Below are 14,656 nucleotides of genomic sequence, written 5' to 3'. Positions count from 1 at the left end.
TATTATTATCTTAAATCTTTTAGTTCATTTCAAAATATTAGGTACAGCTTTTCATCTCTTTTTTAGGCGTGTCCTTCTGTCATGCATTCATTGGCCATAGGGAGAATTTTTTCTGCCGCTGCTTTATGGGATTTAAATGCAGTCCTCTTCACTTACCTCTAGTGGCTGTTTTCCTTTCTTTTTACTGCTAAAATCTCTGAGGAAACATTAAATTGACAATAAAATATTTCCATCTACATATGTTTAAGGTCAGTTGTTAGGCCAGTGAAACCAGTAAAACTGCAACAAAATATACTGTAGAATTTGCTACCTGAGGTGGAATTCATGTTTATATTCGGGACATCTGTTTAAAAAAAGTTAGCAGCCAGGAGTGGTGGCACAAGCTTATAGTCCCAGCTACTCAGGAGATTGAGGCAGGAGGATTGTGGAGCCCAGGAGTTCAAGTCCAGCCTGGGCAATATAGCAAGATCCCATCTCAAAGGCTGATCAGTAAGAGACAAAAACAAGTATATGTTCTGGAATTTGGTGAAGAAATGAGTAACCAGCACAGTGACACAGTGACAACGGCAAGTTTGGTTGAGGGGACAATAAGGAACAGGCAAGTGTTGATTCGTAAAGATGTTTGTTCTTTGGGCCACATACTGTGTTACTCCCCGCAGAGAAGTTACATGATGGAAACTTAGCTTCACCTTGGCATCTGTGATAATTAACAGCTTGATTTAACGTAGCTTCCCCGTGCAGCCTTATTTATGCCATAGAGTATCTGCTATGTGCTTGCTTATTCCAGACCGTACTCCACAGGTCCTCAGGTGGCCTTTTCACTCACTGCTTCCTCCCTTCTCCCTTGGGAAGCTGGAAGACAAGCTGGCCACGTGCTACAGGGCCTTCTGGCCGAATTACAGATTTTGCTCTTAGTGAACTATCTAAAAAGTTACTCCAGTTCATAGCCATAAGGTAACCTTTTGGGCCAGAACTCATAAAATATGGCATATTTTAAGTATGGTATTTTATATTACAAGTATGGCATATTTCTGAGGAAATATCTTTCCTCAGATATTTAGTGATTCAGTCTCCCTTACCTCACCTCCATCAAATGATTGTTCAGAATTTCTTAATGATGATGTGCCTTCAACTGCATTTAAAGTGACTCTTGGCCAGGCGCGGTGGCTCATGCCTGTAATCCCAGCACTTTGGGAGGCTGAGGTGGGTGGATCATGAGGTCAGGAGATCGAGATCATCCTGGCTAACATGATGAAACCCTGTCTCTACTAAAAATACAAAAAAAATTAGCCAGGCATGGTGGTGGGCACCTGTAGTCCCAGCTACTCAGGAGGCTGAGGCAGGAGAATGGCGTGAACCTGGGAGGCAGAGGTTGCAGTGAGCCGAGATTGTGCCACTGCACTCCAGCCTGGGTGACAGAGCAAAACTCCATCTCAAAAAAATAAATTAATTAATGACATTACATTAAATTAAATAAATAAAGTGACTCTTATATCCCCCCTTCCTTGCTATCTGGTTTTCTGAAGCACTGATTGTTTCCTTTTGTCCATACCCCCACCATTGTCTTGTTTCCTTGACTAGAATCTGAGGTTCATGATATGTCCCCTGTGCCTACAACAATCCCTTATGTGCACTAGTGCTCAAATGTTTGTTGAATTAATGCATGTGTGCCAGGCACTGACCTGGTACTGAGGATACTGTGGTGAACAAAACAGATGCCCTGCCCTCATGGAGTTTGCAGTCTAGTGGGAGAGACAGAAATTAGTCCAGTAAAGGGTAGAAAGTGCTTTGAGAGGGCAGAACAGGGTAAACGGACCTCGTCTGCGGCAGTCAGGGAGGCTTCTCTAAGAAAGAGAGTTTTGCTCCAAGAAGTGAAAGAATGGTCAATGAGAGCCTTGTGACAGTGGCAGGAACGCTCCACGATGATGAAGCGCCTTTTCTAAAGGCTCAGCCACAACAGGGAGAAGGGCCGACAGGTTCCAGGAGTGGCAGAAGGCCAGTGCCAGGCAGTATTGTGCGGGCAGGGGAGGGAGCAGGAAGCTGGAAGACAGGTAGGCCATGTGCAGAGCCTTCTGGCCCAGTTACAGATTTTGCTCTTAGTGAACTATCTAAAAAGTAGCTCCAGTTCTTAGCCATAAGGTAACCTGTTGGGCCAGAACTCATAAAGTATGGTACATTATGTGTAATGAAGACAGGATTTTATAGGACTCCCAGCGCGAAACGCTAATCATTACTGGTAGAATCCATGGGCCATGGCTTCAAAATGGTTTCCTCGTAACAAATTTGAGAGAACAAAGCATAGCTCAGGTAAAATGAATATATATAGTAAATAGTTCATGTTTGTATTATATATGAGCAGTTTATATTATGTTAATGATTTTGTTTTTATTTGTTTTATTTTATTTATTTCAGCAAATACTTTATTTGCTGAAGTTTTGAAAATATTTTTGGCCAGGCGCGGTGGCTCATGCCTGTAATCCCAGCACTTTGGGAGGCCGAGGCGGGCAGATCACTTGAGGTCAGGAGTTGGAGACCAGCCTGGCCAACATGGTGAAACCCCGTCTCTACTAAAAATACAAAAACTAGTCAGGTGTGGTGGCACGCACCTGTAATCCCAGCTACTCAGGAGGCTGAGGTACGAGAATCGCTTGAATCCTGGAGGTAAAGGTTGCAACAGTGAGCCAAGATCACGCCACTGCACTCCAGTTTGGGTGACAGAGCGAGACTCCATCTCAAAAATAATGATAATATTTTTTAAGTGCTTCTGGTAGAGAAACATTTATTTGAGCTGTAAGATTAAAAAATAAAAACCACAACAAAAACCGCTTAAAAATGTGCAAGAAGAGTGCTTGCTTTTATTGCTGATTTTACCTGGATGGTCAAATTCTGTAGAAACGTATGGATAAACATATCAGAGGCAATAAGGCAGAGTGGAAAGAACTCCATTTTTGGAGTCCCATAAGGTCCCACTTGGATTTCTGGGGTCCCACCCTTGATTTCTTATCAAAGGTTTCTGAGCCCAGGTGTCCTCCTGAGTAAAACGAAGCTGAAGTAATACTTTGCATGCACATCTGGAGCAAGACGGTGAGCCTCCTCCTCATAGACACACCATTCCCCCTGGTGTCTTTAGAGCAGACCTCACAGGATGGATCAGGTTGGGTGAGATGATTTTTTTCTTTTTTTGAGAGAGTCTCACTCTGTTGCCCAGGCTGAAGTGCAGTGGTGTGATCTTGGCTCACTGCAACCTCCACCTCCCAGGCTCAAACAATTCTCGTGCCTCAGCCTCGGGACTACAGGCGTGCACCACCACACCCAGCTAATTTTTTGTATTTTTAGTAGAGACAGTGTTTCAGCATGTTCACTAGGCTGGTCTCAAACTCCTGACCTCAATCGATCTGCCTGCCTCAGCCTCCCAAAATGTTGGGATTACAGGCATGAACTACCACGCCCGGCCAGGACGATTATTAATACAACACTTAGCACAGTCATGACAAGTCAAGGAGTTCTCAACTAAATGGTAATTCTTAGCTACACAGTGGAAGATTAAATTCTTTGTCATACTGATTTTTGTACACAATGCCTTTTTAACTTATGTCTTCCAGAAGGAAGGAAAAAAATCACTTTATTTTTAGACCCTAGAGACTTTTCAGAATTACTTGTGAAGTAGGTTATAGATGTATTTAATGTCCAGGCCTGGTGACTCACACCTGTAATCCCAGTGCTTTGGGAGGCTGAGACTGAGGACAGTTCAAGACCAGCGTAGGTAACACAGAAAGACCCTCATCTCTACAAAGAAATTTTAAAAATTAGCTGAGCATGGTGGCACACACCCATAGTCCCAGCTACTTGGGAGGCTGAGGCAGGAGGATTGCTTGAGGCCAGGAGTTCGAGGCTGCAGTAAGTGAAGATCGTGCCACTCTACTCCAGACTGGGTGAGACGGTGAGACCCTGTGTCTAAAATATAACATAACATAACATAACATAACATAACATAACATAACATAACATAACATAACATAGTGGATGCATTTAACCTTTCGGGTATACATGGATCTCTGCTTGAAACTGCTACACCCAATAATTTAGGAGGCAGAGAAGAACCATATGTCTCAGTCTCATATTTTTGTCATGATTTGAGCTCATTGAGTCAAGCTTATATTATGTGTGATGTATTGTTGATTAGCTGTTCTTTCTGACTAGTGTAGGAATTTATCTGCTGCCTGAACACTTCCCAAGTAATTTTTTTTTTTAATGAGCCATCAAATAGGATGTGGTTTGGGGTTTCTCAGCAGTGGGAATGGATTTGTGTTAATCTGTCTAGACGCTCTTTCCCTGTCCTTTGTGAACAAACAGTGGCATTCATTTCTGAGCAGGGTGTTGAGGGTATAGCCTTGTGTTCATTGAACAAGCCAAGCTATCTCATCCTTGACCTTTAAAAGATAATGGGACCTTGGACTCATCACCCTGTGTCAACTCATGGAGGTAAACAAGCTAGTGCTTAAGGCTTTAAGCTAGCAGTGAGTTTTTAATTTTTATTTCTTACATTTTTTTGACAAGGGAAGACTAATGTATAATTTAAAGGAAATAATTTCATAGATGTGATAGTGGAAGAATAAGAACTTATGATTTGATTTTGTGTATTCATGGGGCTCTTTAAAAGGAGAAATGATCCAGAAACTACCTTGATTGAGCAATCCCATAGTTGGGTGGCATTCAGAACTTTTGACATTGGTGAATATTTTTTCCTCTGTGGCTCAGTTTTTTTCTGAAAAGAAAAATTGCCTCAGAAACATTTTCTGCTGTTTTTATAGATGTCTTTTCTTCCTTTGCCTTGTCTTTCCCCCTCCTGGTTTAGCCTAACAGAAGAGTAAGTTTGGCTAGGTGATAAGCATTGCCTGCATGGCAAAGTCAAAACACCATGTCACATAGATGGGGGTGGCCGGACTTCTGTCCTGGGCCTCATGCTGTTGGCAGCCGAGGACTGGAGCATGGAGATCTAGGCTCAAAACACACTGCCCTGGCATGGACTTCAAAAAAGCAGAAGGGTAGATTAAGAAACTAAGTCCAGCTGAAAGTTTGGGTTTCCTTATTTGTTGTTTTAACTAAGTAATTATTTTCTTTCTCTTTGAGTCTCTGAGTTTTTTTCTTTTTTAAATCATAAAGATTAATTTTTCTTCCGTACTTGTGGATTAAACAAATTTTTACAAAGTCCTATATAATTTGTGGTTCAGTGTAGGCACTTAATTATTCCTAAGTTTATAGCTTCCCCATTCTTCATTTTTTTCCCCCTAGAATTCGCCAAAATGATAGAAAAATAACAGTACTGGGTACATTGGATATTTTATATGTAATGATTAAAAGAGCCACCTTGATGGCAGTTTACAGTTTAGGAGAATATGTAGCTTTACTCAGTTTTTCTGCAGTTTTTGTTGACTTATTTTTTGGCAAAACTAATCACCCCATGCTTTGAAAACGACCCTGACATTTTCCTTTTCTTCACAAATGAACATATTCCCCCAGCCTTTGCTGTTCTTTCCTTTGAGGAGAGTCTCGGGCTGCAAAGATGCCTGAAATGCCCTGGCAGCAACACCCAGTAGAGGACAGGAGGAATCTTTAGGTGATCCAGGAATCCTTCTCAACGGGAACATCCTACCAGTTGTTTTTGCCATTGTTCTGTTGAGGTGTTTTTGTTTGTTTGCTCTGGGTGAGGATTTAGCCCTCTCCACCGAAAGATAATTGTTAGGAGTATGTTAGAATCAACCAGGCCCTCACATTTTTGTTTTCCAACTCTGGTGAGTTGTGAAACCCATTTCTGAGGGACCCAAAGCAATAACAAGGACACTTACCCATTATCTTCCTTTTCTACTAAAAGAAATTCAATGCCAAAGATGTATTCCTTGAAGAATAGAAAAACATGGAAAGCTTTCCAGGGGTTGAGGATGTACTGATTATATGAAGCAAGTTTTACACTTTGCCCTAGTACTTGTTTAGTGCAGTTAATATGTAAATAAAAGTATCTTTCAAGTGCTCTTAGAAATTGGTGGATTTGACCAACTGTTAGAGTTTAATATTGGTGGGTAGACTTTGAATGTTGATGAGAATTGATCTTCATAATTTGTTATCTATCTTATGTGATGGATGGGGTTTAGGGCTTAAAATTTGCGTCTTCCAAAGGTCCTTTCACATGAAAAAGGATTAGTTATTAAACTGCTTTACCATTTCAATAAAAATTTAAAATAAACTGTTAGCCAAAGAAAAAATTACTAAATAATCATGCAGTAAGTCACACTTGTTAAATAAAGCCCCATTTCTTTCCCTTCTCTTCACCTCCAGCTCAGTAGCTCCTAAGTGTGCTGTTTGTTCTTTCTGTGAGCCAGCAGGGCCAGCTTAGTGGTGATGTTGCCAAGAGATTATCTATGGGTGGGTAGGTGGTGTCTGGATGCCACATCAGGGGCTGATGAGTAAATCTAACAAACAGCTGACACGGGGTTTATACTTTTCTTAGGCAACTTCTCAAACAAGCTGTTTACCATAAGCCAAAAACATCTTACCTACTGTAACCTTGTAGGAGAGAGATACCTTTCTCATTGCAAAGGGGCGTCTTTCTTGAGAGTCAGTCTCAGTGGGTGACGTCACCTGAGTTATTTTAATTATTTCAGAATAATTTTATTTATTTATAATTTAATTGCTTCTTCGGAAATTTTACCTTTTAAAAATTTTTTTTACCTTCTGGATTCTCAGGATAATTTTATTATTCTCAGAACCACTTACTTTGAATAATATATATATATATATATATTTTAAATTAAGAGACTGGGTCTTGCTGTGTTGCCCAGGCTGGTCTTGAACTCCTGGCCTCAAGTGATCCTCCCACATCAGCCTCTCAAAGTGCTGGGATTATAGGCGTTAGCCACCATGCCCCACCCCCTGAGAATAATTTTTAAATTATCTTTTTTCTTTTCAAGTTTCCACATACAACATTGAATAATTTTAAAATTCTATCAAATGTTGGAAATTGTCAGCCTACAATGTTGATTTGCATACATTCAGAAATTATAGGGATTTCTATTTAATTTTTGATATATCTGTTAGCCTTAAGCCTATAGTTATTTTAAAGTTTCGTTTTTATAAATTCTCTCTGGTTATTACAGAGTGTCTCACTATGGGAATGTGAGCCTGCATTTCCCCACACTCACTTTTTAGATCCTCTAAATCAGGTCACTATAATAACAAAAATCTTGTATTATGTTCTGAGTCCAGGAATGCTACACATGTTTTATCTTTTATTTTTATTTATTTTTAAAAAAATTTATTTTGCTACTATTATTTTTTATGGTGTAGAGATGAGGGGGTCTCACTCTACTGCCCAGGCTGGTCTTGAATTCCTGGCCTCAAGCAATCCCCCTACCTTGGCATCTCAAAGTGCTGAGATTACAGATGTGAGTCACCATGCCCAGCCTGCCTATCTGTCTGTCTATCTATGTATCTATCCATGTATCTATCTATCTATCTATCTATCTATCTATCTGCCTGCCTGCCTGCCTGCCTATGTTATTTGTCTATTGACCTGCCACTTTAGGATAAAAAGTATTTATAAAAATAAAACAGGTACATATTTATGACAGAAAATTTGGAAAACACACAATAATGAAACATAATCACCCAGAAATAATTATGATAACATTCTGGCATATTTTCTTACAGTATCATTTTCATTATTTTATGTAGGTGTAATCATACTATAGATGGACTTGAAGATTTGCTTTTCTCATTAACAGTTGAGAAATGTTCTCAGGTTGTTTAAACTCTGTGAAATCATTTTAAATTTTAACTGACTGCATTAGATAAGCCATCAAGTTGATATGCCATAATTTATTTACTCAATAGTATTCTTATTATAGGATCTTTCATTTATTTTGTATTTTTACTACAATTTTTATTACTCTCAAACCTCTTTGGGCGTAGGAATTTCGTATGAAAGAAAGAGCTGCAAATGGGAAATTAAAAGTCTCTAGAATTTCACTTGGCCTCTTTTTTTTTCCCCCCTGTCACCCAGGCTGGAGTGCAGTGGTGCAATCTTGGCTCACTGCAATCTCTGCCTCCCAGGTTCAAGTGATTCTTGCGCCTCAGCCTCCCGAGTAGCTGGGACTACAGACACACACCACCATGCCTTTTTTGTATTTTTAATAGAGACGGTTTTGCCATGTTGGCCAGGTTGGTCTCATACTCCTGGGCCCAAGCTATGCACCTACCTTGGCCTCCCAAAATGCTGGGATTACAGGTGTGAGCCACCACGCCTGGCCTTCACTTGGCCTCTGTTGATTACATGATAGAGTCAGAGAGCTGGTTTCAACAAAAAGTTTCAGAATCAGAATTTCTTCTTTTTTTTTTTTGAGACCGAATTTCCCTCTTGTTGCCCATGCTGGAGTGCAATGGCACCATCTCAGCTCACCGCAACCTCCACCTCCCAGGTTCAAGTGATTCTCCTGCCTCAGCCTCCCGAGTAGCTGGGATTACAGGCATGCACCACCACGCCCAGCTAATTTTGTATTTTTAGTAGAGATGGGGTTTCTCCATGTTGGTCAGGCTGGTCTCGAACTCCTGACCTTAGGTGATCCGCCTGCCTCGGCCTCCCAAAGTGCTGGGATTATAGGCGTGAGCCACCACGCCTGGCCCAGAATTTCTTATAGATTGTCAGATCACCCTCTAAAAAAGATTATATTAGTTACGCTTCTCCAACATTAAGTCTTTTCAAAACCATTCTTACTGGCATTTCTTTGATTACTACTGAGAGAGAATGCATTTTCTTTCCTTTTTTGTTTGTTTTTGGAGTTAGACCTCATGCATTTTATTTTTTATTAATATTTTCTCCCACTCTTTTTCTTTTTTTAAAGGCAGTGAGGTCTCACTATATTGGCCAAGCTGGACTTGAACTCCTGGGCTCAGGCAGTCCTCCTGCCTCAGCCTCTCAAGTAGCTGGAACTAAAGGCTCGTGCCACTGCATTCAGCTTCACTTTTGATTCTGAAAAATTTCAAACCTATAGACAAGTTGGCAACATTCTATCATATTTGCTCTGTCTCCCTCTCTGCAGACACACACATATATACACAAGCATAATATATACATATGTGAACATGTATACATGTATTTGTTTTTTATTGCTAAACTACTTGAGAGTCAGAGACATAACAGTTTGCTTAGAAGTATTTTAGTGTATTTCTCTTAAGAACACAGGCTTTTTAAAAATATTGCCCTAATATATTTATCACACTCAGGAAATTTAACACTGATATGATTTTGATATGATCTAATGTCCATGCTGTAATCAAATTTCCCCAAATGTCCTAATAATGTCCCTTACAGTTTTTCTATTTTTATTTTTGGATCCAAGCTCCAGTCAAAGTCTTGTGTTACTTTTAGTCATCATGGCTCTTTAGTCTTTAGTCTCCTTTAATCTGGAATAGTTCCCCAGCCTGTTTCTTATTTTCACAAGATTGACATTTTTCTGAGGAGTTCAGATCAGTTGTTTTACAGTGTCCTTCAATGTGTATGTTTCTGATTGTCTCATGATAAGATTCAGATTAAATGTTTCTGGCGGGAGTACCACGTAGTTGATGTGCTCTTTTCAGTGCATCACACTGAGAGGCACATGGTATCAGTTTGTTCCCTTATTGCTGATGCTCTGGTTTGACATCATTTAGGTAAATAGTGGTCACAGATTTTTCCATTGTAGCCTTCCTGCTTTGTAACAAATAAGTACTCTGTGAGTAATACTTTGAGACTGTGAAACCCTGTTCCTCAGTAATCTTTCATCCAGCAGCATTAATGTCCATTGATGATTTTTTTAAAAAATGGATTGCTTTTAAAATTTTGTGACCTCTTTGTGCAAGGATGTCATTCAAATTTTAGTTCACATGTTGCCAAAGCTGACACTAGAATTATTTTCAGAAGTTTAATTGGTTGTTATTATTTTGTGAATTGTGTGCTTTTCTTGCTGATTTATAAGTACACCTACATCATGATTATTATTTATTACATTTAATGAACCATTGGTTATTAGGTACAAGATATGGTTCTGAAATCCTTATAATTGTATGAACCACAGGTATCTTCCCCCTCCCCTCATTTTATAGGAGAAAATGATGCTTAGATTAATCCTGAGTTTTGTATTTTGCAAATACTTGTCCCAATTTGTTGTACAGTTTTGTGTGTGTGTGTGTGTGTGTGTGTGTTCTAAGAGACAAGATCTTGCTTTGTTACCCAGTATTCACAGGTGTGATTATAGCACCCTACAGCTTCAGCCTTTAACTCCTGGGCTCGAGGTCCTCCCACCTCAGCCTCTGGAGGAGCTGGGACTACAGGCGTGCGCCACTGTGCCCAGCTATTCTTAATCTAGCCTATGTTGCCGAACCAAAGCTTTACATTTTCCATAGTATATCTGTCAGTTTATTCTTTTATAGTTTCTGGCTTTAGTGTCCTATTCAGAAGCATTAACATTTAATTTATTAGGAATGAGGTTTGTTCACTTGCCTTTCAGTAAGTAAGATTGCCAGATTTCACTTAAAATAGCTGTGTGCCAAATATTGTATGATATACTAAACAGTGATATGTAATTTATCTGAAATTTGGCATCTTGCATTGTTATGTGGTAACTTTATCAGTAAGACTTTCCCTGACCACTTAATTTAAAATCACAACCCACATCTCAGTACTGCCTGCTTTTTGTTTTCTCCATAGCACTGCACGTACACTGTATATTTTACTTTTTTGTTTAGTGTCTATATCTCACCACTAGAATGTAAAATCCATGAAGTCAGGCTTTTTATTTTAACTTTTAAATGGAGGCTTAACATACATATAGGAAAATACGCATATGAAACTATACTGCTTAACGAATTGTCTTAGGAGGGCAAAGATTTTTTTATTCTAAGTTTTTCTCAATGCTTAAAATAGGTGATCAGCAAATATTTGTTGATTGAGTCAATGGTATAACCTATGAGAGAGGCATTCATGTTACTTTTTCCCAAATAGCTAGCCAGAGAATTTATTGATTATATTTTGTTTGGTTATTATTGCTTTGAAAGCGTATTTTTTCTCCCCTCACCCTACTTTCTCCCTCACGTAATTTTTATTTATTTTATTTATTTATTTTTTGAGACGGAGTCTTGCTCTGTCACCCAGGCTGGAGTGCAATGGCGCAATCTCTGTTCACTGCAACCTCCGCCTCCTGGGTTCAAGCTATTTTCCTGCCTCAGCCTCCCGAGTAGCTGGGATTACAGGCTCATGCCACCATGCCCGGATAATTTTTTGTATTTTTATTAGAGACAGGGTTTCACCATGTTGGCCAGGCTGATCTCCAACTCCTGACCTCGTGATCCACCCACCTCGGTCGCCAAAAGTGCTGGGATTACAGGTGTGAGCCACCGTGCCGGCCTCCCTCAACCTCACATAATTTTTAATGAATATGAATAGCATAATTATTTAACTATTCTCCTACTATTAAACATTTGTGTTTTGAAAACATTTTTAATTTAAAAATTTGCGTATCCTTGTGCATTAAAAATCAGTCCTCATTTCAGATTGTTTTCATAGGATGATTTCCTAAAAGAGGAATTACTAGGTCAAAGGATATGATCCTCTTTAAGCCCCTTCTCGTTTAGACAGAACACTCACTGACAGTCAGTAGACCTCTCTGCTGAAGAAGGCACGCACAAGGACTGTTAATATCATGCCCTTGGTTCACTGCTTCTAAGAACAACTTACCACCATCTGCTAGCAGAGTAGGTGGTCATTACTTTGTATCTTCCTTGACATCAGCTCCTTGCAGCATTGTATGATTGAAACATCTTGAATTTGTATTCCAGTTCTCCTTATACCAGCTGCAAGACTATGGACAAGTCATTCAACAGGGTCTTCAGTTTTCTGTATAAAGTGAGGGTAACAGAGCCTACAGCATTGGCAGCGTGTACTACCTGTGATATAATCTCAGGAAATGATAGCTACCACCCTGAGGCAGGTGACCGTGCTTCTCAAAACCTGCCCAGTCAGTGGTCCAGACCATTTTGGTAGATGCACGGGTGACCACTTCACCTTGGCTAAGAAATACTTGTAGGGCAAATGAGGGCCATAACCTGAATTTATAGGACAGGATTCCCACCTTTCTGTTGTGTCCACAGGTAGGTAGGGAAAAGAGCAGTATCATAATCCCTTTCAAACAGGAAATTTATTTGAACACCTTCTCAGCTTAGGCTGCCCTCATCTTTCCTTGCATGACATATTCATGATACGTGCGTTTCTATCACCTTTGCTAAAAGAAATAGATACTGCATTACGCTTTTCTCATATGAGTCAGCTCTTTTCAGAATTGCTTCTAACCACAGAGAACTCCTTACAGCTCTCTGAGTGTTGTTTGTGCACCTAGAATACAAATTGACATGTATAAACTACCCTCATGTGGACATTACATTCACCTCCTTGCTGCCAAGAAGAGAAAGTGGAAGTCTCTTTTCCTTTCTGGTATTCTCATTCCCCAGAAAGGAGAATCCATTCAGCTAGTATCAGTGCCTCTGTGGGGGAAGGTTCTTCTCAAACAACACCAAAGCAGAGTGGATAGGAGCACTCGGGCGCAGCGGGGTGAGGGGGGCAGAAGGTGAAATATCTCTACCGTCTTATGTTTTATTTAAACCATTCTCACAATTTAAAAAAATGCTATTCTACAATATGTCCATTTTACTTTAATACTAATTTGTTTTAAATTGCCAGATTAATTATTTAATTTTTCCTCCCTGATCTCTGGTAAAATCCATGCCCTAAGAAGTTAAGCCATGGTTCTTCAGTGGCTTGTAGTAATTGCAAGCCCAGGGCTGTTCGGAAGCAGAGAGAAGTAGCTGTATTAGCTGTTCTCTCCTGAAGAAATATCACTGGAGATATAGAATAGCTAAAACACCTTCCTTGTCTTCAGAGAACTAGCTTGGGTACATGTGACCAGAGGACAGGCACAGAGGCTTAGATCGTATATTTGCTAGGTACCAAGTAGAGTTACATCATAACATTTTGAAACTTGTGTGAATTCAAATGTACTTGATGTGGCTAATTATTTTTTTGGGTGTGAGACTGGTTTTGCTTGTCACTTCACTCAGCAAAAGTATTTATCCTTATCCCAGTGAGTTGGAGATGAAATGGGAGATGTAGATTCTGCCCCTTCCTTGTGAATATCAACTTTCATACTCTTCTTGTAGCAAGCTTCCTGCTGGTTATAAACCATGTGTGTTCACACATGTGTGTACATGTGTGTTTAATAACATGGTGCTCACATGCAAGCCATCGTCTTCCTCTGATGTCCTAGAGGAGAAACAGTAGTGTGTTCCGACCCTGGAGGAAAAACCAGCTGTGTTGGCTTCACTGAGAGACGCATGTTCTCCAGTGTGAAGAAAGAAGTTTCAAGGGTAATTTTAACTAAAGGCAAAGTTCAGCTTTAGCGTCCCCACCCCTTTCCCCACGCGTGAATACTCTGTTGTGACTTCAGTCTTAGATGCTTTCCCTGAAGCCAACTGTGGAAAGCATCTCAGTTCAAAGATAAGAAAACAGTTGCCCAGAGAGGCATGTGGCCTTCCAGTAGTAGGTAGAGCTGTCTACCCCAGAGTGTACACACTCATTCCATTGTGCCTTCTGCTCATATGATGTTTGTTAACTCTTTTAAATCCTGAACCAGTCAAAACCACATTTAAAAAAAATAATCTAAACAGCATTTAACTAAGGCCTCTAGAGAGCTGAGTGCAAGGTGTGCCTGTGCTCTTTCCAGAAACGGCAGTGATTTATGCCTGCACTCTGGCTTGAGTTGTGACAGAACAGGCTCCAATGGGTGTGTGTTTAGTGCCTTGTCTGTGATTTTCAGGATACATTCAGGTAGCTGCTTCCTAATGCATTCCCCAAAGAGTGTGCTTGTGGGCAGAGCATGTGCTGGGGAGGAGGGCCAGCTGTGAGCGGGGGAACAGATGACTCAGCATTCCAGCGGGCTGCCTGCCCAGGAACTCTCACCATGATGGCTTTAATAACATGGTGGCACATTGCCTGGTAACCTGAGAGTTGGTGGGGTTTGTTTCTACCTACTTTACCAAAAAGCCCTCTATCAGCTGTTGGCCAACCACATCAGGGTGGGGTAAGATATAAACTTGGCTCTGCAAGCTGACTTTCTTTTCTATTTTTCATGCCTCTGCCTACATTTTAACATTCATTCTCTTTTTCTTTCTTTCTGTTTTTTTTTTTTTTTTTTTGGACAGTCTTGCTTTGTCCCAGTCTGGAGTGCAGTGGCGCAATCAAGTGATCCTCCCACCTCAGCGTCCCAAGTAGCTGGGACTATAGGCGCACACCACCACTCCAGACTAATTATTATTATTATTATTATTGTTTTTTTGTTTGTTTTTTGTTTTTTGTTTTTTTTGTAAAGATGGGGTTTTACTGTTTTGCCCAGGCTGGTCTCTAACTCCTGGGCAGGCTCAAATAATCCAAAAGTGTTAAGATACAGACGTGAGCCACTGCACCCAACCTGCTTGCTTTTCTCTTCTCACTTATATACTATGTAAAGGTGGAAGCTGGATAGTTGACTTCCATATCATGTCCTCAAGGGAATTAGTTACTGAAAAGATGGTCTTTTTT

The 14,656-nt window shown here is 40.2% G+C and overlaps 1 protein-coding gene across 2 annotated transcripts in view; it reads left to right on the top strand.

Annotated features, from left to right (window-relative positions):
• The window catches only part of PARN (poly(A)-specific ribonuclease), a 192,233-nt gene that overhangs the window by 112,329 nt on the left and 65,248 nt on the right, over positions 1–14,656 (top strand). The window lies entirely within an intron of this gene.

This window comes from Pan paniscus, chromosome 18, assembly GCF_029289425.2.
Source record: "Pan paniscus chromosome 18, NHGRI_mPanPan1-v2.0_pri, whole genome shotgun sequence".
Classification (NCBI taxonomy): Eukaryota; Metazoa; Chordata; class Mammalia; order Primates; family Hominidae; genus Pan; species Pan paniscus.
Note: the sequence above shows the minus strand (reverse complement) of the source record. Positions and strands in the feature narration are given on the sequence as shown.